This window comes from Camellia sinensis, chromosome 2 (assembly GCF_055761805.1).
Source record: "Camellia sinensis isolate YWXY chromosome 2, ASM5576180v1, whole genome shotgun sequence".
Taxonomy (NCBI): Eukaryota; Viridiplantae; Streptophyta; class Magnoliopsida; order Ericales; family Theaceae; genus Camellia; species Camellia sinensis.
In genome coordinates, this window is record NC_138962.1 from 4,471,178 (window position 1) to 4,495,290 (window position 24,113).

The following is a 24,113-nucleotide window of genomic DNA, read 5'->3' on the forward strand; positions in this document are numbered from 1 at the left end:
GCAGGAGGTGCCTGTGCCAGAGGAGATTCCGGCAGTTCAAGAGGGAATTGGCCAGGCCAATGTGGCCGAGCCAGTAGGCCAGCAGGCTATGGGCGCTCTAGCCCGAGAGATAGCAGGGGCATTCAGGGAGTCAGTAGGCATTCTTAGAGCTGAGAATCAAGCTCAGGCTGGTATTGCGGATGCAGGACCTTCCTTTCTGAAGAGGGAGTTCTTCCGGTCCAATCCGGATGAATTTGTGGGTGATCCTAAAGAGCCACTTAAGGCAGATGAATGGCTCGAACAGACAACGAAGACGTTTGAGATGCTTGGCATCGAAGACGAGGGGTTGAAAGTGACCTTGGCATCTTTCCAGTTGAAGGGGGATGCGGGTCAGTGGTGGAAGTTTACTAAGGGGCGTATAGGAGGTACGTGGGAGGCTTTTGTGAATGCATTCTAGGAGAAGTTTTTATCTCCGGCAGTCAGGGAGAAGCTGCGAGACCAGTTTTGTCAGCTTAAGCAGGCGAGTTCTTCAGTGGCCGAATTTGAGGCTGCATTTACTAGTTTGTCCAGGTTTGCACCTGAGTTGGTGGCGTCTGAGGAACGCCGTTGTATTGAGTTTGAGAAGAAGTTGAGGCGTGGCCTCAAGCTGAGAGTTGGGGGAACTATGATTCGGGAGTATGGGCGTATGGTTGATGCTGCAGCCCACATGGAAATCATGATGCAGGAGGAGGAGGAAGGGCAGAAGGGCTCCAAGAGGAGTCAGGATGGTCAGAATGATGGTAGGAGACAGAAGGGTTTTAATCCCCAGCAGTCTCAGGGTAGCTTTTCTCGATCGACTTTTCCTGTACCGAGTGTTAGTTCGGGGAAAGGCAGTCAGGGAGACATTACCTGTTTCAAGTGTGGCCAGCAGGGCCACAAGTCTCCAGTTTGTCCTCAAAGGGGAGGAGTTCAGAGAGCAGCATCTTCTTCGGCTCGATCTCAGAGCCAGAGTCAGGGTAGAGGTCAGCCACTCTCGTGTTATCAGTGTGGTCAGCCAGGGCATATGAAGAGGTATTGCCCGCAGTTGGGTGGCACATCTGGTGCATCTGGTTTGAGGCCGATTCAGGGTCAGCAGCCAGCTCAGTCGGGTCAGGCCTCAAAGGCCAATCAGGGGGCTTCATCGTCCCAGTCGGTGCAGCAATCTTATGCTCCTAGGGTTGAGCAGGTTGATCAGAGGTCGTCTGGGCGCGTGTATGCTGTTACCGCGCAGGATCTTGTGCCAGCACCATCAGTTGTGAGAGGTACCTTCTTGTTTTGCAACTCGGTTGCTAATGTTTTGATTGATACGGGTGCATCTCATTCCTTTGTGTCTGCTGCATTTGCATCTGTTTTGGAGTTGGAGTTAGCACAGCTAGCATCTCCTATTTGTGTAGTGTCACCTCTTGGGGGTGAATTGATTTTGAAACAAGGTGTTAGGGGTTGTGATATAGAGGTTGATTATCATAGAATCCCATTTTCCTTTGTAGTTATGCCTATGAGGGGTTTCGATGTTATTTTGGGTATGGACTGGTTATCGTCATACCGGGCAGTTATTGATTGCTACCGCCAGAGGGTCACTTGTTGTACCGTGAGCGGAGAGTATTTTCATTTTCTGGGGGACCGGGTTGGTGATGTGTTGCCACCGGGGTATGTTCCACGAGGACGGAGTGAGCTTAGTGGTCTACTTGCTAACCTGTCGATTAGTGAGGATGTTGAGACTCAGATTGTGTTGCCAAGGGTGGTTTGTGAGTACTCGGACGTTTTTCCCGAGGATCTTGTTGGTTTGCCACCGCATTGAGAGATTGAGTTCTCTATTGACCTGGTGCCCGGCACGGCGCCGATTTCTATGGCACCTTACCGTTTTGCCCCAGCTGAGTTAGTTGAGTTGAAGATCCAACTCCAGGAGTTGCTAGATTAGGGCTTTATACGTCCTAGCGTTTCGCCGTGGGGAGCACCGGCCCTCTTTGTTAAAAAGAAAGGTGGTGCTTTGAGACTTTGTATAGATTATCGGAAGTTGAATCGGGCTACGGTCAAGAATAAGTACCCTATGCCCCGTATAGATGACCTGTTTGACCAGTTGAAGGGTTCCCGTTGTTTCTCTAAGATAGACTTGAGATCGGGTTACCACCAGTTGAGGGTCAGGGAAGAGGATATTTCGAAGACGGCATTCCGTACGCGGTATGGCCATTATGAGTTTCTGGTGATGCCATTCGGACTCACCAATGCACCGGCAGTCTTTATGGACTTGATGAACCGGATCTTCCGGGAATTCTTGGATCGGTTTGTAGTCGTTTTTGTGGACGACATCCTTATCTATTCGCTTTCTGAGGAGGAGCACGAGGCACACTTGAGGGTGGTGCTTGAGTTACTTAGAGCCCATAGGCTGTATGCCAAGTTTGGGAAGTGTGAGTTCTGGCTGAGGGAAGTCCAATTCTTAGGCCATGTGGTATCCGGTGAAGGAGTGTCTGTTGATACATCCAAGGTAGAGGCAGTGCAGGATTGGGCACAGCCTAAGAGTGTATTTGAGATCCGCAGTTTTCTGGGATTAGCTGGGTATTACCGTCGGTTTGTGAAAGATTTCTCCAGGTTAGCAGCACCGTTGACTAGACTGACTCGGAAGGGAGTCAAATTTGTATGGAGTGAGACTTGTGAAAAGTCGTTTCAGGAGTTGAAAGTTAGACTGACTACCGCTCCAGTATTGATTATTCCAGAGAGAGGGTTGGGTTATACGGTCTATTGTGACGCCTCACGAGAGGGTCTGGGTTGTGTATTAATGCAAGAAGGGAAGGTAGTTGCCTATGGCTCTCGTCAGTTGAAAATTCACGAGCAGAATTACCCTACACATGATCTAGAGTTAGCAGCTGTGATATTTGTCTTGAAGATTTGGAGGCATTATCTTTATGGTGAGAAATTCGAGGTGTTCTCGGATCATAAGAGTTTGAAGTATTTATTTACACAGAAAGACTTAAACTTGAGGCAGAGGAGGTGGATGGAGTTCATAGAGGATTATGACTTTGAGTTGCATTATCATCCGGGAAAGGCCAATGTGGTGGCCGATGCCCTTAGCAGGAAACCTGTTGGTGACATAGCTAGCATAGCCATCCGAGAGTGGGAGATGTTGGGTGCACTTGGAGAGTTTGATTTACTTATGGGCGAATCCGTTGAGGCTGCGGCCTTGTTTTCTGTTATTGCACAGCCTTCACTTGTGACTCGAGTGTTAGAGGCTCAGAGAGGTGACTTTGAGGTAGAATCTCTCCGTGAGAAGATTTCCGGTGGGAAGGTTGAGAAGGGTTTGATGGTATTTTCCGACCTGAGTGTGAGATACCGTGACCGTCTGTTTGTGCCGGAGTCTTGCCGAGAGAAGGTACTCCGAGAGTTTCATCATTCACGCCTTGCGGTGCATCCGGGAGGCACTAAGATGTATCGGGATTTGGGTCGTCAGTTCTGGTGGCGGGGTATGAAGAGAGATGTGGCAACTTTCGTATCTAAGTGCCTTACTTGTCAGCAAGTGAAGGCTGAACATCAGAGGCCAGCGGGTTTATTGCAACCCTTGCCTATTGCTGAGTGGAAGTGGGAACACGTCACTATGGACTTCGTTGTGGGTCTTCCGAGGACTCAGCGGGGTAGTGATGCTATTTGGGTGGTTGTAGATCGGTTGACTAAGTCGGCGCACTTTATTTCTATGCGTGTGAGAGATTCGGTAGATCATCTTGCCGACTTGTATATTCGGGACATAGTGAGATTGCACGGGGTCCCAGTGACGATCGTCTCAGATAGAGATCCTCGTTTTACTGCCAGGTTGTGGCAGAGTTTGCAGAGTGCCTTAGGCACTAAGTTGACCTTTAGCACGGCTTATCATCCTCAGACTGATGGACAGTCCGAGCGTACTATTCAGATACTTGAGGATATGCTTCGGGGTTGTGTTCTTGACTTTAGTGGGTCGTGGGAGAGGCACTTACCGTTGGTGGAGTTTGCCTACAACAACAGTTTTCAGTCTAGTATCGGTATGGCACCATTTGAGGCCTTGTATGGCCGACCGTGTAGATCTCCTGTGTGTTGGGCCGAGGTGGGTGATGCACCTCTGTTGGGTCCAGAGTTGGTGAGGGAAACGACGGGGAAAGTTGAGCTTATCCGTAAGAGGCTTGTTACAGCACAGAGTCGTCAGAAATCGTACGCCGACCGTAGGAGGAGACCTTTGGTGTTTGAGGTGGGTGATCATGTCTTTCTGAAGATATCACCTAGACGGGGTTTGATGAGGTTTGGGAAGAGTGGGAAGTTGTCCCCTCGATTCATTGGTCCGTTTGAAATCCTTGAGAGGATTGGCGAGGCTGCTTATCGTTTAGCTTTGCCGCCGCAGTTGTCCGGAGTACATGACGTGTTTCATGTGAGTATGCTTCGGAAGTATGAGCCGGATCCATCACATGTGTTGGATTGGACCGATTTAGTAGTTGATGAGGATGTTTCATATGAGGAGAGACCGATTCGAGTCTTGGATAGGCGGGATCAAGTTTTGCGAGGCAAGACCATCCCTTTGGTCAAAGTTTTGTGGAAACACCACGGAATGGAGGAAGCCACTTGGGAACGTGAATTGGAAGTCTGCGAGAAATATCCGGACATGTTTGTTGATTTGTAATCTTATAATTAGATTCTGTTATATTGTTGAACTTAAGAGCTTTACATATGTCTTAAGTTGTAAAACATTGAGTATGTTTTGGTAAATGAGTGTATCTTGAAACTTGTTTCATTATAGAAAGATTAGTGTAACATTGTATATGTTGATTACATTGTTGGATGTGGTATATATATCGTGCAGTTGAATATGATATGGAAATTGTTAACATTGAAAGGAATAATGCATAATAGTGGTGCAGGTTGAAATATATGTTGTTTTATATATATTGTGGGATGCCTCTTGATAAAGAGATAAAGTGACCAGTATTGGGTCAAGTTGTTTATTATTGTTATATACTATCTTTGGGTATTGAGAAAAAAAAACCTGTTTTCAAATTTGTGCCTAATTTCGGGGACAAAATTCTTTGAAGGGGGGGAGGTTATACCGACCCCGGTCTTTTCCCATTTAATTATTGTATCCGGACTGTTCCGTAGATTCTGTCATTTGTATAATGGTTGTTGTTGTTATTCCTTATTTTCTCATTTGGAATTATAGGATGTGTTGGGCAGGTTTGTTTCAGGTTGGTTGGGTTTAGAAACCAAGAGTTGCTGTCTAGGTTTTTGGTTCTTCGCTCGAGCGAGGAGTTGTTCGCTCGAGCGAGAGGTAGTGTTTGATTTGGACCTGTAGCTGTGCATTCTTGGCTCGAGCGAGCTTTTCTTCGCTCGAGCGAGTTAGTTCATCCTTCGCTCGAGCTATAGTTCCTTCGCTCGAGCGTGTGTCTGGGTTCAGACCTGAGGGTTTGAGTTCTTCGCTCGACCGAGCTTTCTTTCGCTCGAGCGAGTATTTGAGTTGTTGGCTCGAGCAAGGCTTCCTTGGCTCGAGCGTAGTTTCTCTGTGTCTGGTCGCTCGAGCGACCAAGTCTTCGCTCGAGCGAGCCTGTCCAGTTTATATACACAGCAGCGGGATTTGATCAGTCTTTTTCATTTTCTTTTGATTCCAAACCCTAGGTCCGACTTCTCTCTCTCCCTACTCACCTTCTTTCTTAGATTTGATCCACTTAGGGTGTGTTTCTACCCTAGATCCTTCAGTAAAAGACAGAGTGAGGCAAGGGCTACCATTTAATCTGAGCATTTGGCGATTTGGAACACTTTGGTATTTGGGCACTCATCTATTTCTTCACCTTTTGGGTTGTTTTCTTTGAGGTAGGGATTTCCTACTCCATCTTATAGGTTTTGTTCTAAGTTTTGGTAATTTGATATGTTGGGAATACTTGGGTAAATTTTGGGAAAAACCCTAGTTGTATTATTGAATTAATTTGTATAAGTAATTCATGAAATTGGGAAAAGAGGGTTAAATTCACGGAATTGGGGAATTTATTGATTAAATGGCATAATTGGGTAATTGGTATCATTTGTCCATTGAATTGTTGACATGGTTATTTTCAGTTTAGAAATAACTGTTTTGGGCTATCGGTGGAGGATAGTCGTGATTGTTGTAGACAGTGCATGTGAATTAGGAATAACTGAAACTAATCACATTGGTTAAGTCATTACTTTTGACTGTGGCATTGATACAGATAATACGTGTATTGATTGAGCATTGCATTTGCATACATTGTTTGTGTGTGGGAGGAGATAGGGGATGTACTCCACGGTTTAGGGGAAGATAGGGGATGGACCTCTAAACCGGATTTTGTTTGGGAGGAGATAGGGGATGGACTCCATTAGCATCACTTTTATGTGTGCTTATTTATATAGAAGTGTTTTATTGATACAGCACTAAAATGTGTATCAATCTGGAAGTATGAAGTGTTTGATTTGAGCTTGAGTCTCATTTGTTGTTAATATTGGAAGGATGTGAATATGATATATGTGATTTCACTGTTATAAGTTTGGCCAGGTTCTGAGCCATGTTGATAAAACTGGAAAGTAAAACGTATCTTTGGCAATAATGTCATGAGTCTGTAAAATGAAGTAATTGATTATTTTGGTTAACCATCTGTTGAATGCTATTGCTTTATTCATTGCTTATATGTGGTTTAGTATATTTCTACTGGGCTGTGGCTCACCCTATATGGGAACATCATTTTCAGGTTCAGGTGATAAACTACCTCCAAGGACTTAGCTTGGGAGGGTTTGGCTTCTGGATTAGAGAAGACTACCTTTAGTTAATTGTCTTTAATTATTATTACATGTAAACATTCAAGCCTAGGGCTTTTCTTGTATTGAGTTAGAACTCATATTTTTGTATCCAAGTGTTGGCTTGGAAAGATGTAAGCCTGTAGGGCATTTTATTTGATGTTACATGTAATGCTTTATTTAGTAATACTCTGATGAATGAATTAATATATATTGTCTTCATTAAATAATGCATGTCAATGATATATAATGGGTTAATTTTGAGGGCGTTACAATAGTGGTTTTTGAATGAACATCCATTTTAATTTTCTACAACTTCCATTTTTATTTTTATTTAACTTCCATTTTTATTCAAGTGTCTTTTCTACTCAACCTCCTTTTTTATTTAATTTCCAAATAGATCGGTAAGGTACAGTGGTTTCTTGAATGAACTTCCATTCTAAATTTTCTGCAACTTCTTTTTTTATTCAAGTTTCATTTCTATTAAACTCCCTTTTTTATTTAATTTCCAAATAGATCGTTAAGGTATAGTGGTTTCTGGATTAAACTTCCATTTTTAATTTTTTGCAACTTTCATTTTTCTTTTTATTCAACTTCCATTTTTATTCAATTTAGTTTTCAAAAACTTCTTTTTTATTTATTTTCCAAATAGATCGTTAAGGTATAGTGGTTTCTTGAATGAACTTCCATTTTTTATTTTCGGCAACTTCCATTTCAATTTTTATTCAACTTCCATTTTTTTTTCAAATTATTTTTGTATTCAACTTCCTTTTTTATTTAATTTCCAAATAGATCGTTAAGCTAAAATGGTTTCTGGATTGAACTTCCATTTTTAATTTTATGCAACTTTCATTTTTATTTTTATTCAACTTCCATTTTTATTCAATTTACTTTTCTATTCAACTTCCTTTTTTATTTAATTTCCAAATAGATCGTTGAGGTATAGTGGTTTCTTGAATGAACATCCATTTTTAATTTTCTGCAACTTCCATTTTTATTTTTATTTAGCTTCCATTTTTATTCAAGTGTCTTTTCTACTCAACTTCCTTTTTTATTTAATTTCCAAATAGATCGTTAAGGTATAGTGGTTTCTGGATTGAACTTCCATTTTAAATTTTCTGCAACTTCCATTTTTATTTTTATTCAACTTCCATTTTTATTCAAGTTATTTTTCTATTCAGCTTGCTTTTTTATTTAATTTCCAAATAGATTGTTAAGGTACAGTGGTTTCTGGATTGAACTTCCATTTTTAATTTTAAGCAACTTTCATTTTTATTTTTATTTAACTTCTATTTTTATTCAAGTTATTTTTCTATTTTACATTCTTTTTTTATTTAATTTCCAAATAGATCGTTAAGGTATTGTGGTTTCTTGAGTGAACTTCCATTTTTAATTTTCTGCATATTACATTTTTATTTTTTTCAACTTCCTTTTTTATTCAATTTTTTTTTTCGATTGAACTTCCTTTTTAATTTAATTTCCAAATAAATCGTTAAGGTCTAGTGGTTTCTGGAAAGAATTTCCATTTTTAATTTCATGCAACTTTCATTTTTCTTTTTCTTCAACTTCCATTTTCATTCAATTTACTATTCTATTTAGATTGCTTTTTTATTTAATTTCCAAAAAGAACGTTAAGGTATAGTGGTTTCTGGATCGAACTTCCATTTTTAATTTTATGCAACTTTCATTTTTATTTTTATTCAACTTCCATTTTTATTCAAGTTATTTTTCTATTTTACTTGCTTTTTTATTTAATTTCAAAATAGAACGTTAAGGTATAGTGGTTTCTTGATTGAACTTCCAGTTTTAATTTTCTGCAACTTTCATTTTTATTTTTGTTCAACTTCCTTTTTTATTCAAGTTTCTTTTCTATTCAACTTCCTTTTTTATTTAATTTCCAAATATATCATTAAGGTATAGTGGTTTCTGGATTGAACATCCATTTCCAATTTTATGCAACTTTTATTTTTATTTTCATTCAACTTCTATTTTTATTGAAGTTACTTTTCTATTCAACTTCCCTTTTTATTTAATTTCCAAATAAATCGTTAAGGTATAGTGGTTTCTAGAATGAACTGCCATTTTTAATTTTCTGCAACTTCCATTTTTATTTTTATTTAACTTCCATTTTTATTCAAGTGTCTTTTCTACTCGACTTCCTTTTTTATTTAATTTACAAATAGATCGTTAAGGTATAGTGGTTTCTTTAATGAACTTCCATTTTTAATTTTCTGCAACTTCCATTTTTGTTTTTATTCAACTTCTATTTTTATTGAAATTACTTTTCTATTCAACTTCCTTTCTTATTTAATTTCCAAATAGATCGTTAAGGTATAGTGGTTTCTTGAATGAGCTTCCATTTTCAATTTTCTGCAACTTCCATTTTTATTTTTGTTCAACTTCCTTTTTTATTCAACTTTCTTTTGTATTCATCTTCTTTTTTTATTTAATTTCCAAATATATCATTAAGGTATAGTGGTTTCTGGATTGAACTTCCATTTTCAATTTTATGCAACTTTCATTTTTATTTTCATTCAACTTCTATTTTTATTGAAGTTACTTTTCTATTCAACTTCCCTTTTTATTTAATTTCCAAATAAATCTTTAAAGTATAGTGGTTTCTTGAATGAACTGCCATTTTTAATTTTCTGCAACTTCCATTTTTATTTTTATTGAACTTCCATTTTTTTTCAAGTGTCTTTTCTACTCGACTTCATTTTTTATTTAATTTCCAAATAGATCGTTAAGGTAGAGTGGTTTCTTTAATGAACTTCCATTTTTAATTTTCTGCAACTTCCATTTTTATTTTTATTCAACTTCCTTTTTTATTCAAGTTTCTTTTCTATTCAACTTTCTTTTCTATTCAATTTCCAAATATATCATTAAGGTATAGTGGTTTCTGGATTGAACTTCCATTTTCAATTTTATGCAACTTTCGTTTTTATTTTCATCCAACTTCTATTTTTAGAAAGTTACTTTTCGATTCAACTTCTCTTTGTATTTAATTTCCAAATAGATCGTTAAGGTATAATGGTTTCTTGAATGAACTGCGATTTTTAATTTTCTGCAACTTCCATTTTCATTTTTATTTAACTTCCATTTTTATTCAAGTGTCTTTTCTACTCGACTTCCTTTTTTATTTAATTTCCAAATAGATCGTTAAGGTATAGTGGTTTCTTTAATGAACTTTCATTTTTAATTTTCTGCAACTTCCATTTTGATTTTTATTCAACTTCTATTTTTATTGAAATTACTTTTCTATTCAACTTCCATTTTTATTTAATTTCCAAATAGATCGTTAAGGTATAGTGGTTTCTTAAATGAGCTTCCATTTTCAATTTTCTGCAACTTCCATTTTTATTTTTGTTCAACTTCCTTTTTTATTTAATTTCCAAATAAATCGTTTAGGTATAGTGGTTTCTGGATTGAACTTCCATTTCCAATTTTATGCAACTTTCATTTTTATTTTTATTCAACTTCTATTTTTATTGAAGTTACTTTTCTATTCAACTTCCTTTTTTATTTAATTTCCGAATGGATCGTTAAGGTATAGTGGTTTCATGAATGAACATCCATTTTTAATTTTCTGCAACTTCTATTTTTATTTTTATTTACCTTCCATTTTAATTCAAGTGTCTTTTCTACTCAACTTCCTTTTTTATTTAATTTCCAAATAGATCGGTAAGGTATAGTGGTTTCTTGAATGAACTTCCAGTTTAAATTTTCTGCAACTTCCATTTTTTTTTTTATTCAACTTCTTTTTTTATTCAAGTTTCATTTCTATTCAACTTCCTTTTTTATTTAATTTCCAAATAGATAGTTAAGGTAAAGTGGTTTCTGGATTGAACTTCCATTTTTAATTTTATGCAACTTTCATTTTTCTTTTTATTCAACTTCTGTTTTTATTCAATTTACTTTTCAATTAAACTTCCTTTTTTATTTAATTTCCAAATAGATCGTTAAGGTATAGCGATTTCTAGAATGAACTTCCATTTTTTATTGTCGGCAACTTCCATTTCAATTTTTATTCAACTTTCATTTTTATTCAAGTTATTTTTCTATTCAACTTCTTTTTTTATTTAATTTCCAAATAGATCGTTAAGGTAAAATGGTTTCTGGATTGAACTTCCATTTTTAATTTTATGCAACTTTCATTTTTAATTTTATTCAACTCTATTTTTATTCAATTTACTTTTCTATTCAACTTGCTTTTTTGTTTAATATCCAAATAGATGGTTAAGTTATAGTGGTTTCTTGAATGAACTTCCATTTTTAATTTTTTGCAACTTTCATTTCTATTTTTATTCAAGTTATTTTTCTATTTTACATCCTTTTTTATTCAATTTCCAAATAGATCGTTAAGGTATTGTGGTTTCTTGAGTGAACTTCCATTTTTAATTTTCTGCATATTACATTTTTATTTTTTTTTCAACTTCCTTTTTTATTCAATTTGTTTTTTCTATTCAACTTCCTTTTTTATTTAATTTCCAAATAAATCGTTAAGGTCTAGTGGTTTCTGGATTGAACTTCCATTTTTAATTTCACGCAACTTTCATTTTTCTTTTTCTTCAACTTCCATTTTTATTCAATTTACTATTCTATTTAGATTGCTTTTTTATTTAATTTAGAAAAAGATCGTTAAGGTATAGTGGTTTCTGGATTGAACTTCCATTTTTAATTTTATGCAACTTTCATTTTTATTTTTATTCAAGTTATTTTTCTATTTTACATACTTTTTTATTTAATTTCCAAATAGATCGTTAAGGTATTGTGGTTTATTGAGTGAACTTCCATTTTTAATTTTCTGCAGCTTCCATTTTTATTTTTGTTTAACTTCCTTTTTTATTCAAGTTTCTTTTCTATTCAACTTCTTTTTTTATTTAATTTTCAAATAAATCGTTAAGGTATAGTGGAAGTTGAATAAAAATAAAATGAAAGTTGCAGAAAATTAAAAATGGAAGTTCATTCAAGAAACCACTATACCTTAACGATCTATTCGGAAATTAAATAAAAAAGGATGTGTAATGGAAAACTAAATTGAATAAAAATGGAAGTTCAATCCAGAAAACACTATACCTTAACGATATATTTGGAAATTAAATAAAAAAGGAAGTTGAATAGAAAAGAAACTTGAATAAAAAAAGAAGTTGAAAAAAAATAAAAATGGAAGTTGCAAAAAATTAAAAATGGAAGTTCATTCCAGAAACCACTATACCTAAACGTTCTATTTGGAAATTACATAAGAAAGGAAGTTAAATAGACAAATAACTTGAATAAAAATGGAAGTTGCATGAAAATAAAAATGGAAGTTGCAGAAAATTAAAAATGGAAGTTCATTCAAGAAACCACTATACCTTAACGATCTATTTGGAAACTAAATAAAAAATGAAGTTTAATAGAAAAGTAAATTGAATAAAAATGGAAGTTGAATAACAATAAAAATGAAAGTTGCATAAAATTAAAAATGAATGTTCAATCCAGAAACCACTATACTTTAACAATCTATTTGGAAATTAAATAAAAAATGAAGTTAAATAGAAAAATAACTTAATTAAAAATAAAAAAGGGAGTGAAAGAAAAATAAAAATGGAAGTTGCATAAAATTTAAAATGGAAATTCAATCAAGAAACCACTATACCTTAACGATCTAATTGGAAACTAAACAAAAAAGGAAGTTTAAAAGAAAACTAAATTGAATGAAAATGGAAGTTGTATAAAAATAAAAATGAATGTGGCATAAAATTAAAAATGGAAGCTCAATCCAGAAACCACTATACATTAACGATCTATTTGGAAATGAAATAAAAAAGGAAGTTGAATAAAAATAAAAATGAAAGTTGCATAAAATAAAAAATGCAAGTTCTATCCAGAAACCACTATACCTTAACGATCTATTTGGAAATTAAATAAAAAAGGATGTTGAGTTGAAAAGAAACTTGAAGAAAAAAGGAAGTTAAATAAAAATAGAAATGGAAGTTGCAGAAAATTAAAAATAGAAGTTCATTCAAAAAACCACTACACCTTAACGATCTATTTGGAATTAAATAAAAATGGAAGTTGAATAGAAAAATAACTTGAATAAAAACTGAAGTTGAATAAAAATAAAAATGGAAGTTGTCGAAAATTAAAAATGGAAGTTCATTCAAGAAACCACTATACCTTAACGATCTATTTGGAAATTAAATAAAATAGGGTGTTTAATAGAAAACTATATTGAATAAAAATGGAAGTTAAATAAAAATAAAAATAAAAATGGCATAAAATTAAAAATGGAAGTTCAATCTAGAAACCACTATACCTTAACGATCAATTTGGAAATTACATAAAAAAGGAAGTTAAATAGAAAAATAACTTGAATAAAAATGGAAGTTGCATGAAAATAAAAATGGAAGTTGCAGAAAATTAAAAATGGAAGTTCATTCAAGAAACCACTATACCTTAACGATCTATTTGGAAACTAAATAAAAAATGAAGTTTAATAGAAAAGTAAATTGAATAAAAATGGAAGTTGAATAAAAATAAAAATGAAAGTTGCATAAAATTAAAAATGAAAGTTCAATCCAGAAACCACTATACTTTAACAATCTATTTGGAAATTAAATAAAAAATGAAGTTAAATAGAAAAATAACTTAATTAAAAATAAAAATGGGAGTGAAAGAAAAATAAAAATGGAAGTTGCATAAAATTTAAAATGGAAGTTCATTCAAGAAACCACTATACCTTAACGATCTAATTGGAAACTAAATAAAAAAGGAAGTTTAAAAGAAAACTAAATTGAATGAAAATGGAAGTTGTATAAAAATAAAAATGAATGTGGCATAAAATTAAAAATGGAAGCTCAATCCAGAAACCACTATACATTAACAATCTATTTGGAAATGAAATAAAAAAGGAAGTTAAATAGAAAATAACTTGAATAAAAATGGAAGTTGAATAAAAATAAAAATGAAAGTTGCATAAAATAAAAAATGCAAGTTCTATCCAGAAACCACTATACCTTAACGATCTATTTGGAAATTAAATAAAAAAGGATGTTGAGTTGAAAAGAAACTTGAAGAAAAAATGAAGTTAAATAAAAATAGAAATGGAAGTTCCAGAAAATTAAAAATGGAAGTTCATTCAAAAAACCACTACACCTTAACGATCTATTTGGAATTAAATAAAAATGGAAGTCGAATAGAAAAATAACTTGAATAAAAACTGAAGTTGAATAAAAATAAAAATGGAAGTTGTCGAAAATTAAAAATGGAAGTTCATTCAAGAAACCACTATACCTTAACGATCTATTTGGAAATTAAATAAAATAGGGTGTTTAATAGAAAACTATATTGAATAAAAATGGAAGTTAAATAAAAATAAAAATAAAAATGGCATAAAATTAAAAATGGAAGTTCAATCCAGAAACCACTATACCTTAACGATCTATTTGGAAATTACATAAAAAAGGAAGTTAAATAGAAAAATAACTTGAATAAAAATGGAAGTTGCATGAAAATAAAAATGGAAGTTGCAGAAAATTAAAAATGGAAGTTCATTCAAGAAACCACTATACCTTAACGATCTATTTGGAAACTAAATAAAAAATGAAGTTTAATAGAAAAGTAAATTGAATAAAAATGGAAGTTGAATAAAAATAAAAATGAAAGTTGCATAAAATTAAAAATGAAAGTTCAATCCAGAAACCACTATACTTTAACAATCTATTTGGAAATTAAATAAAAAATGAAGTTAAATAGAAAAATAACTTAATTAAAAATAAAAATGGGAGTGAAAGAAAAATAAAAATGGAAGTTGCATAAAATTTAAAATGGAAGTTCATTCAAGAAACCACTATACCTTAACGATCTAATTGGAAACTAAATAAAAAAGGAAGTTTAAAAGAAAACTAAATTGAATGAAAATGGAAGTTGTATAAAAATAAAAATGAATGTGGCATAAAATTAAAAATGGAAGCTCAATCCAGAAACCACTATACATTAACAATCTATTTGGAAATGAAATAAAAAAGGAAGTTAAATAGAAAATAACTTGAATAAAAATGGAAGTTGAATAAAAATAAAAATGAAAGTTGCATAAAATAAAAAATGCAAGTTCTATCCAGAAACCACTATACCTTAACGATCTATTTGGAAATTAAATAAAAAAGGATGTTGAGTTGAAAAGAAACTTGAAGAAAAAATGAAGTTAAATAAAAATAGAAATGGAAGTTCCAGAAAATTAAAAATGGAAGTTCATTCAAAAAACCACTACACCTTAACGATCTATTTGGAATTAAATAAAAATGGAAGTCGAATAGAAAAATAACTTGAATAAAAACTGAAGTTGAATAAAAATAAAAATGGAAGTTGTCGAAAATTAAAAATGGAAGTTCATTCAAGAAACCACTATACCTTAACGATCTATTTGGAAATTAAATAAAATAGGGTGTTTAATAGAAAACTATATTGAATAAAAATGGAAGTTAAATAAAAATAAAAATAAAAATGGCATAAAATTAAAAATGGAAGTTCAATCCAGAAACCACTATACCTTAACGATCTATTTGGAAATTACATAAAAAAGGAAGTTAAATAGAAAAATAACTTGAATAAAAATGGAAGTTGCATGAAAATAAAAATGGAAGTTGCAGAAAATTAAAAATGGAAGTTCATTCAAGAAACCACTATACCTTAACGATCTATTTGGAAACTAAATAAAAAATGAAGTTTAATAGAAAAGTAAATTGAATAAAAATGGAAGTTGAATAAAAATAAAAATGAAAGTTGCATAAAATTAAAAATGAAAGTTCAATCCAGAAACCACTATACTTTAACAATCTATTTGGAAATTAAATAAAAAATGAAGTTAAATAGAAAAATAACTTAATTAAAAATAAAAATGGGAGTGAAAGAAAAATAAAAATGGAAGTTGCATAAAATTTAAAATGGAAGTTCATTCAAGAAACCACTATACCTTAACGATCTAATTGGAAACTAAATAAAAAAGGAAGTTTAAAAGAAAACTAAATTGAATGAAAATGGAAGTTGTATAAAAATAAAAATGAATGTGGCATAAAATTAAAAATGGAAGCTCAATCCAGAAACCACTATACATTAACAATCTATTTGGAAATGAAATAAAAAAGGAAGTTAAATAGAAAATAACTTGAATAAAAATGGAAGTTGAATAAAAATAAAAATGAAAGTTGCATAAAATAAAAAATGCAAGTTCTATCCAGAAACCACTATACCTTAACGATCTATTTGGAAATTAAATAAAAAGGATGTTGAGTTGAAAAGAAACTTGAAGAAAAAATGAAGTTAAATAAAAATAGAAATGGAAGTTGCAGAAAATTAAAAATGGAAGTTCATTCAAAAAACCACTACACCTTAACGATCTATTTGGAATTAAATAAAAATGGAAGTTGAATAGAAAAATAACTTGAATAAAAACTGAAGTTGAATAAAAATAAAAATGGAAGTTGTCGAAAATTAAAAATGGAAGTTCATTCAAGAAACCACTATACCTTAACGATCTATTTGGAAATTAAATAAAATAGGGTGTTTAATAGAAAACTATATTGAATAAAAATGGAAGTTAAATAAAAATAAAAATAAAAATGGCATAAAATTAAAAATGGAAGTTCAATCCAGAAACCACTATACCTTAACGATCAATTTGGAAATTACATAAAAAAGGAAGTTAAATAGAAAAATAACTTGAATAAAAATGGAAGTTGCATGAAAATAAAAATGGAAGTTGCAGAAAATTAAAAATGGAAGTTCATTCAAGAAACCACTATACCTTAACGATCTATTTGGAAACTAAATAAAAAATGAAGTTTAATAGAAAAGTAAATTGAATAAAAATGGAAGTTGAATAAAAATAAAAATGAAAGTTGCATAAAATTAAAAATGAAAGTTCAATCCAGAAACCACTATACTTTAACAATCTATTTGGAAATTAAATAAAAAATGAAGTTAAATAGAAAAATAACTTAATTAAAAATAAAATGGGAGTGAAAGAAAAATAAAAATGGAAGTTGCATAAAATTTAACAACAAATGGAAAAGGAAGCCTACGGTCGGCGACCTCTATATCACAACCATTACATCCATGTTGCAAAACCAACTCACCCCCAACAGGCGACACAACACAAATAGGAGATGCTAATAGCGCTAACTCCAATTCCAACACAGATGCAAATGCAGCAGATACAAAAGAATGAGATGCACCAGTGTCTATCAACACACTAGCAACCGAGTTGCAAAACAGAAAAGTACCTCTCACCACTGATGGAGCCGGTACTAAATCCTGCGCGGTAACAGCATACACGCGCCCAGTAGGCCCCTGATCTACCTGCTCACCTCTCGGAGCAAACGACTGCTGCACAGACTGGGATGACGAAGCTCCCGGATTGGCCCTCGAGGCCTGCACAGACTGAGCTGGCTGAAAACTCTGCGTCTGCCTAGAACCAGACGCTCCCGAAGTGGCACTCAACTGCGGGCAAAACCTCTTCAGGTGCCCGGGCTGACCACACTGATAACAAGACAAGGGCTGCCCCCTGCCCAAACTCTGACTCTGCGGTCTAGCTGAAGAAGAAGCAGCTCTCTGACCCCCACCCTTCTGCAGGCAAACCGAAACCTTGTGACCCAGCTGGCCACACTTGTAACAGGTGAAATCCCCCTGACTACCTCTCCCGGAGCCTGCACTCGGCACTGGAAAGGTCGATCTAGCCACACCACCTTGCGACTACTGAGGGTTAGAACCCCTCTGCCTCCTGCCATCACCCTGGCCATCTTGGCTCCTCTTGGAGCCTCTCTGCCCCTCATCCTCCTCCTGCATCAAGAGCTCCATATGAGCTGCAGCATCCACTAGGTGTCTATACTCCCTGATGAAAGACCCACCAACCCTCAACTTGAGGCCCCGCCTCAACTTCCGCTCAAACTCATAACAACGGCGTTCCTCAGACGCCACCAGTTCAGGTGCAAACCTGGATAGACTGGTAAAAGTAGCCTCAAACTCGGCCACTGACAAGCCCTGCTGATTAAGCCGGCTAAACTGGTCCCTCAGCTTCTCCCTAGCTGCTGCAGACAAAAACCTCTCCTGAAAAGCATTCACAAATGCCTCCCAAGTACCACCAACACGAGCCTTCTCGTACTTCCACCATTGACCCGCATCTTCCTTCAATTGGAAGGATGCCAAGGTCACCTTCAGTGCTCCGTCCTCGATGCTAAGCATCTCGAACGTCTTACTCATTTGCTTGAGCCACTCATCAGCCTTCAGTGGCTCCTTCGGATTCCCGATAAACTCATCTGGATTAGACCGGAAGAACTCCCTCTTCAAGAAAGAAGGCACTGCCTCAGCTGCCTGATTCCCTGCTCTGAGAATACCCAAAGCTCCTGCTATCTCTCGGGCCAAGGCACTCATAGCCTGCTGACCCGCTGGCTCGGCCACGTTGGCCTGAGCAACTCCTTCCTGTACTGTCGGAACGTCATCCGGTACAGGTACCTCCTGCCTCGTAGGTCTACCACGCCTAGCACCTCTTCCTCGTCCTGACATCCTAATAAAGGTAACCAAGACTATTAGCACATTCACAAATGTGCCGAAGCTATAACACTCGCGTCCTAATGCATGGACAACTATAATTCACTCCACGTAAGCACATAAACACATAAGCACTTACGAATTTCATTTCCGGATAATGATAGTCCCGAGGCGTTACTAGAGTTCTGGTCAGAAACAGTATTGATCAAGTGCTTTTCCAACAAGACTCACAGAAACCCAAGGATCCAATCAACATCCTAGAAATTAAATCCCATACCCAAATAAACACATAAGCATGTTATCAATTAAACACATAGCATGCGACACTACATCTAAGTCTCTACCAAGCGAGACAAACCCATTGTGATACTAATCACTTCCCACGTACCCAAAGTATTCGAACCCGGTACGCTCTGATACCAAGTTGTAACGCCCTCAAAAAGATAACATTAAACCATCAATTAAGACATTCATTGACATACAAAATATCCACATTCTTCTATTAATCAGAGTTGATCCTTACAAAAGTATTACATGTTAACAACAAAAGCAAATGCCCTACAGGCTTACAGCTTTCCAAGTTAACACTTGGTTGCAACAAAAGAGTACTACTCATTTACACTTTAATCCCTTGGCTTGAAATTACATGTAATACATCAAAATAAAACGACAAAAGTATATCCGCCTCTAGCCTCCCAAGCTATGTCCTTGGAGGTGGCATGCTACCTGTACCTGAAAATGATATTCCCATATAGGGTGAGCCACAGCCCAGTAGAAATACACTAAACCAACCATGAACAATGACTAAAAGATTAGCAATTGATAGATGGCCAACACTAATACATCCATATAAATCACATTATATGACATACGACTTATGAGTCCAAGTTACTTTTTATTTTCCCTTTTTCAACAGATAAGCATACTAGCTCTATCATCTTCTCAACAGATATGTATAAAGAAAACTATATCCCACATTCACAGATAAACAGATTAGTTACATCCACATCTCACAAAGATAAGCATATTAGCCCTATCTTCACTTCTCTGGACAAGCATAAGAGCTATATCTACACTTCTCAAAGATAAGCATATGAGCTCTATCTTCATTTCTCTAGACAAGCATATGAGCTGTGTCTACGGAGTTCATCCCCTATCTTCTCCCAACACTATCTGGTTTAGAGGTACATCCCCCATCTTCCCCTAAACCGCGGAGTACATCCCCCATCTCCTCCTCTACACATAACGTATACAAACACATTGGTTCTATATACTTATCATTCAATACATACAGTTAATGTATTCTATTCAATTGTCAAATTCCATGACACTTTCCATTGATTAGTTTTCATTTGCCTAATCATCATGCATGGTCTACAACAATCACGACTATCCTTCACCGATAGCCCAAAGCAGTTATTTCTAAACAGAAAATAAATGCACAAATGGATATTCAATCAACATTTCATTTCGGTGAGTGATGATTAATTCAACTACACCCTTTTAACCCCATGCATTCTCAATCTCAACAATTCCATTCCTTTTCCTCAATTCTCACAATTAATTATCCCAATTAATCAAACAATGTAATTAGGTCATTTTCCATAATTTACATTACAACCCTTAGGGTCCCTTTTTAATCAATGATTTAACATTTATTCCATTTCTCTATGCCAAACATGCATCTAGGTTTATTATAAGTAAAACCCCAACTTTTGTAAAATTGCACAAAAGCCCCAAACTCTCACAAAATTACCAAACCAACCCCAACATCTCAAATTACTAAAATTTAAAGATAAAATCCATAGAGAGGAGTAGGATATCCCTACCTCAAATTCGGAGCCCCAAATGAGAAGATGACAAAACCCAACGTGCTCCAAAACCCGAGATTTTCAGATTAAAACGTAGCCCCCGACGATCAACAACTCTTTTACAAAGGCCGAAGGAAAGGAAAACACTCTAACTAGATCAAACCCTAGTGAGAAGGGAGTATCTAGAGAGAGAGGCTCTCAAAAAGGGTTTTTAGAAAAGTAGGAGAGAGAAAGAAAAGCAAAAAGTGATTTGAAACCACCCAGCAGATAACTCATATACGCATGACCCGCTCGAGCAGAGAACACGACGCTCGAGCGCCAAGAACAAAACTCTGGACACGCTCGAGCGCAATAAGGCCCGTTCGAGCGCCAAGACACAAGAATAAAGCACTTCCGCTCGAGCGCGAAAACCAGTCCGCTCGAGCGCAGATTTCCACCTCCCAGAACTTACACCCAGAAAGTACTACCCGCTCGAGCGCCAAACAGCCCGCTCGAGCTCCACCGCTCGAGCGCCAACAAACCCGCTCGAGCGTAAAAACCACATCTGCAGAAGTTTTGCAGGAACACGAAAATACTGGAAGTGTGCAATCTCCGCTCGAGCGCAAGAAGACCCGCTCGAGCGGACCGCCTAAAAACTGAACGACAAGGAATTGAAACCAAGGCCTAACCAACCTGTAACAACCTTCCTCAAAACATCCTAAAACTCAATCAAAGGGAATTAAAGGACAACAACAAGGTAGATACCACTACCACTCCACGGAACCGAGTCCGGAATACAACAAAACAGTAAAGGTACAACCGGGATCGCTATATTAACAATCTATTTGGAAATTGAATAAAAAACGAAGTTGAATAGAAAAATAGCTTGAATAAAAATAGAAGTTGAATAAAAATAAAAATAGAAGTTGCAGAAAATTTAAAATGGAAGTTCATTCAAGAAACCACTATACCTTAACGATGTATTTGAAAATTAAATAAAAAAGGAAGTTGAGTAGAAAAGACACTTGAATAAAAATGGAAGTTAAATAAAAATAAAAATGGAAGTTGCAGAAAATAAAAAATGGATGTTCATTCAAGAAACCACTATACCTTAACGATCTATTTGGAAATTAAATAAAAAAGGAAGTTGAATAGAAAAGTAACTTCAATAAAAATAGAAGTTGAATAAAAATAAAAATGAAAATTGCATAAAATTGGAAATGGAAGTTCAATCCAGAAACCACTATACCTTAACGATCTATTTGGAAATTAAATAAAAAAGGAAGTTGAATAGAAAAGAAACTTGAATAAAAAAGGAAGTTGAACAAAAATAAAAAAGGAAGTTGCAAAAATTAAAAATGGAAGTTCATTCAAGAAACCACTATACCTTAACGATCTATTTGGAAATTAAATAAAAAAGGAAGTTGAATAGAAAAATAACTTGAATAAAAATAGAAGTTGAATAAAAATAAAAATAGAAGTTGCAGGAAATTAAAAATGGAAGTTTATTCAAGAAACCACTATAACTTAACTATTTATTTGGAAATTAAATAAAAAAGGAAGTTGAATAGAATAGTAAATTGAATAAAAATGGAAGTTGAATAAAAATAGAAATGAAAGTAGCATAAAATTATAAATGGAAGTTCAATCTAGAAGCCATTATACCTTAACGATCTATTTGGAAATTAAATAAAAAAGGATGTTGAATAGAAAAGAAACTTGAATAAAAAAATTAGTTGAATGAAAATAAAAATGGAAGTTGCAGAAAATTAAAATTGGAAGTTTATTCAAGAAACCACTATACCTTAACGATCTATTTGGATATTAAATAAAAAAGGAAGTTGAATAGAAAAATAACCTGAATAAAAATTGAAGTCGAATAAAAATAATAATGGAAGTTGCAAAAAATTAAAAATGGAAGTTCATTCAAGAAACCACAATACCTTAACTATCTATTTGGAAATTTAACCAAAAAGGAAGTAAAATAGAAAAATAACTTGAATAAAAATGGAAGTTGAGTAAAAATAAAAATGAAAGTAGCATAAACTTATAAATGGAAGTTCAATCCAAAAACCACGATACCTTAACGATCTATTTGGAAATTAAATAAAAAGGGAAGTTGAGTAGAAAAGAAACTTGAATAAAAAAAGAAGTTGAATAAAAATAAAAATGGTAGTTGCAGAAAATTAAAAATGGAAGTTTATTCAAGAAACTACTATACCTTAACGATCTATTTGGATATCAAATAGAAAAGGATGTTGAGTAGAAAAATAACTTGAATAAAAATTCAAGTCGAAAAAAAATAAAAATGGAAGTTGCAAAAAATTGAAAATGGAAGTTCATTCAAGAAACCACTATACCTTAACGATATATTTGGAAATTATATAAAAAAGGAAGTTTAATAGAAAAGTAAACTGAATAGAAATGAAAGTTGAATAAAAATAAAAATGAAAGTTGCATAAAATTAAAAATGGAAGTTCAATCCAGAAACCACTATACCATAACGATCTATTTGGAAATTAAATAAAAAAGGATGTTGAGTAGAAAAGAAACTTGAATAAAAAAAGAAGTTGAATTAAAAAAAAATGGAAGTTGCAGAAAATTAAAAATGGAAGTTCATTCAAAAAACAACTATACCTTAACGATGTATTTGGAAATTAAATAAAAAAGGAAGTTGAGTAGAAAAGACACTTGAATAAAAATGGTAGTTAAATAAAAATAAAAATGGAAGTTGCAGAAAATTAAAAATGGATGTTCATTCAAAAAACCACTGTACCGTAACGATCTATTTGGAAATTAATTAAAAAAAAGTTGAATAAAGAAATAAATTGAATAAAAATAGATGTTGAATGAAAATAAAAATAGAAGCTGCAGAAAATTAAAAATGGAAGTTCATTCAAGAAACCACTATACCATAACGATGTATTTGGAATTTAAACAAAAAAGGAAGTTTAATAGAAAAGTAAATTGTATAAAAATGGAAGTTGAATAAAAATAAAAATGAAAGTTGCATAAAATTAAAAATGGAAGTTCAATCCAGAAACCGTTTTACCCTAACAATCTATTTGGAAATTAAATAAAAAAGGAAGTTGAATAGAAAAATAACTTGAATAAAAATGGAAGTTGAATAAAAATTAAAATGGAAGTTGTCGAAAATAAAAAATGGAAGTTCATGCAAGAAACCACTATACCTTAACGATCTAGTTGGAAATTGAATAAAAAAGGAAGTTTAATTGAAAAGTAAATTGAATAAAAATGGAAGTTGAATAAAAATAAAAATGAAAGTTCCATAAAATTAAAAATGGAAGTTCAATCCAGAAACCACTATACCTTAACGATCTATTGAGAAATTAAATAAAAAAGGAAGTTGAATAGAAATGAAACTTGAATAAAAAAAGAAGTTGATTAAAAATAAAAATGGAAGTTGCAGATAATTAAAAACTGAAGTTCGTTCAAGAAACCACTATACCTTAACGATCTATTTGGAAATTAAATAAAAAAGGAAATTTAATAGAAAAGTAAATTGAATAAAAATGGAAGTGGAATAAAAATAAAAATGGAAGTTGAATAAAATTAAAAATGGAAGTTCAATCCAGAGACCATTTTACCTTAACGATCTATTTGGAAATTAAATAAAAAAAGGAAGTTGAATAGAAAAATAACTTGAATAAAAATGGAAGTTGAATAAAAATAAAAATGGAAGTTGCCGAAAATAAAAAATGGAAGTTCATTCAAGAAACCACTATACCTTAACGATCTATTTGGAAATTAAATAAAAAAGGAAGTTTAATAGAAAAATAAATTGAATAAAAATGGAAGTTGAATAAAAATAAAAATGAAAGTTGCATAAAATTAAAAATGGAAGTTCAATCCAGAAACCACTGTACCTTAACGATCTACTTGGAAATTAAATAAAAAAGGAAGTTGAATAGAAATGAAACTTAAATAAAAAAAGAAGTTGAATAAAAATAAAAATGGAAGTTGCAGAAAATTTAAAATGGAAGGTCATTCAAAAAACCACTATACCTTAACGATCTATTTTGAAATTAA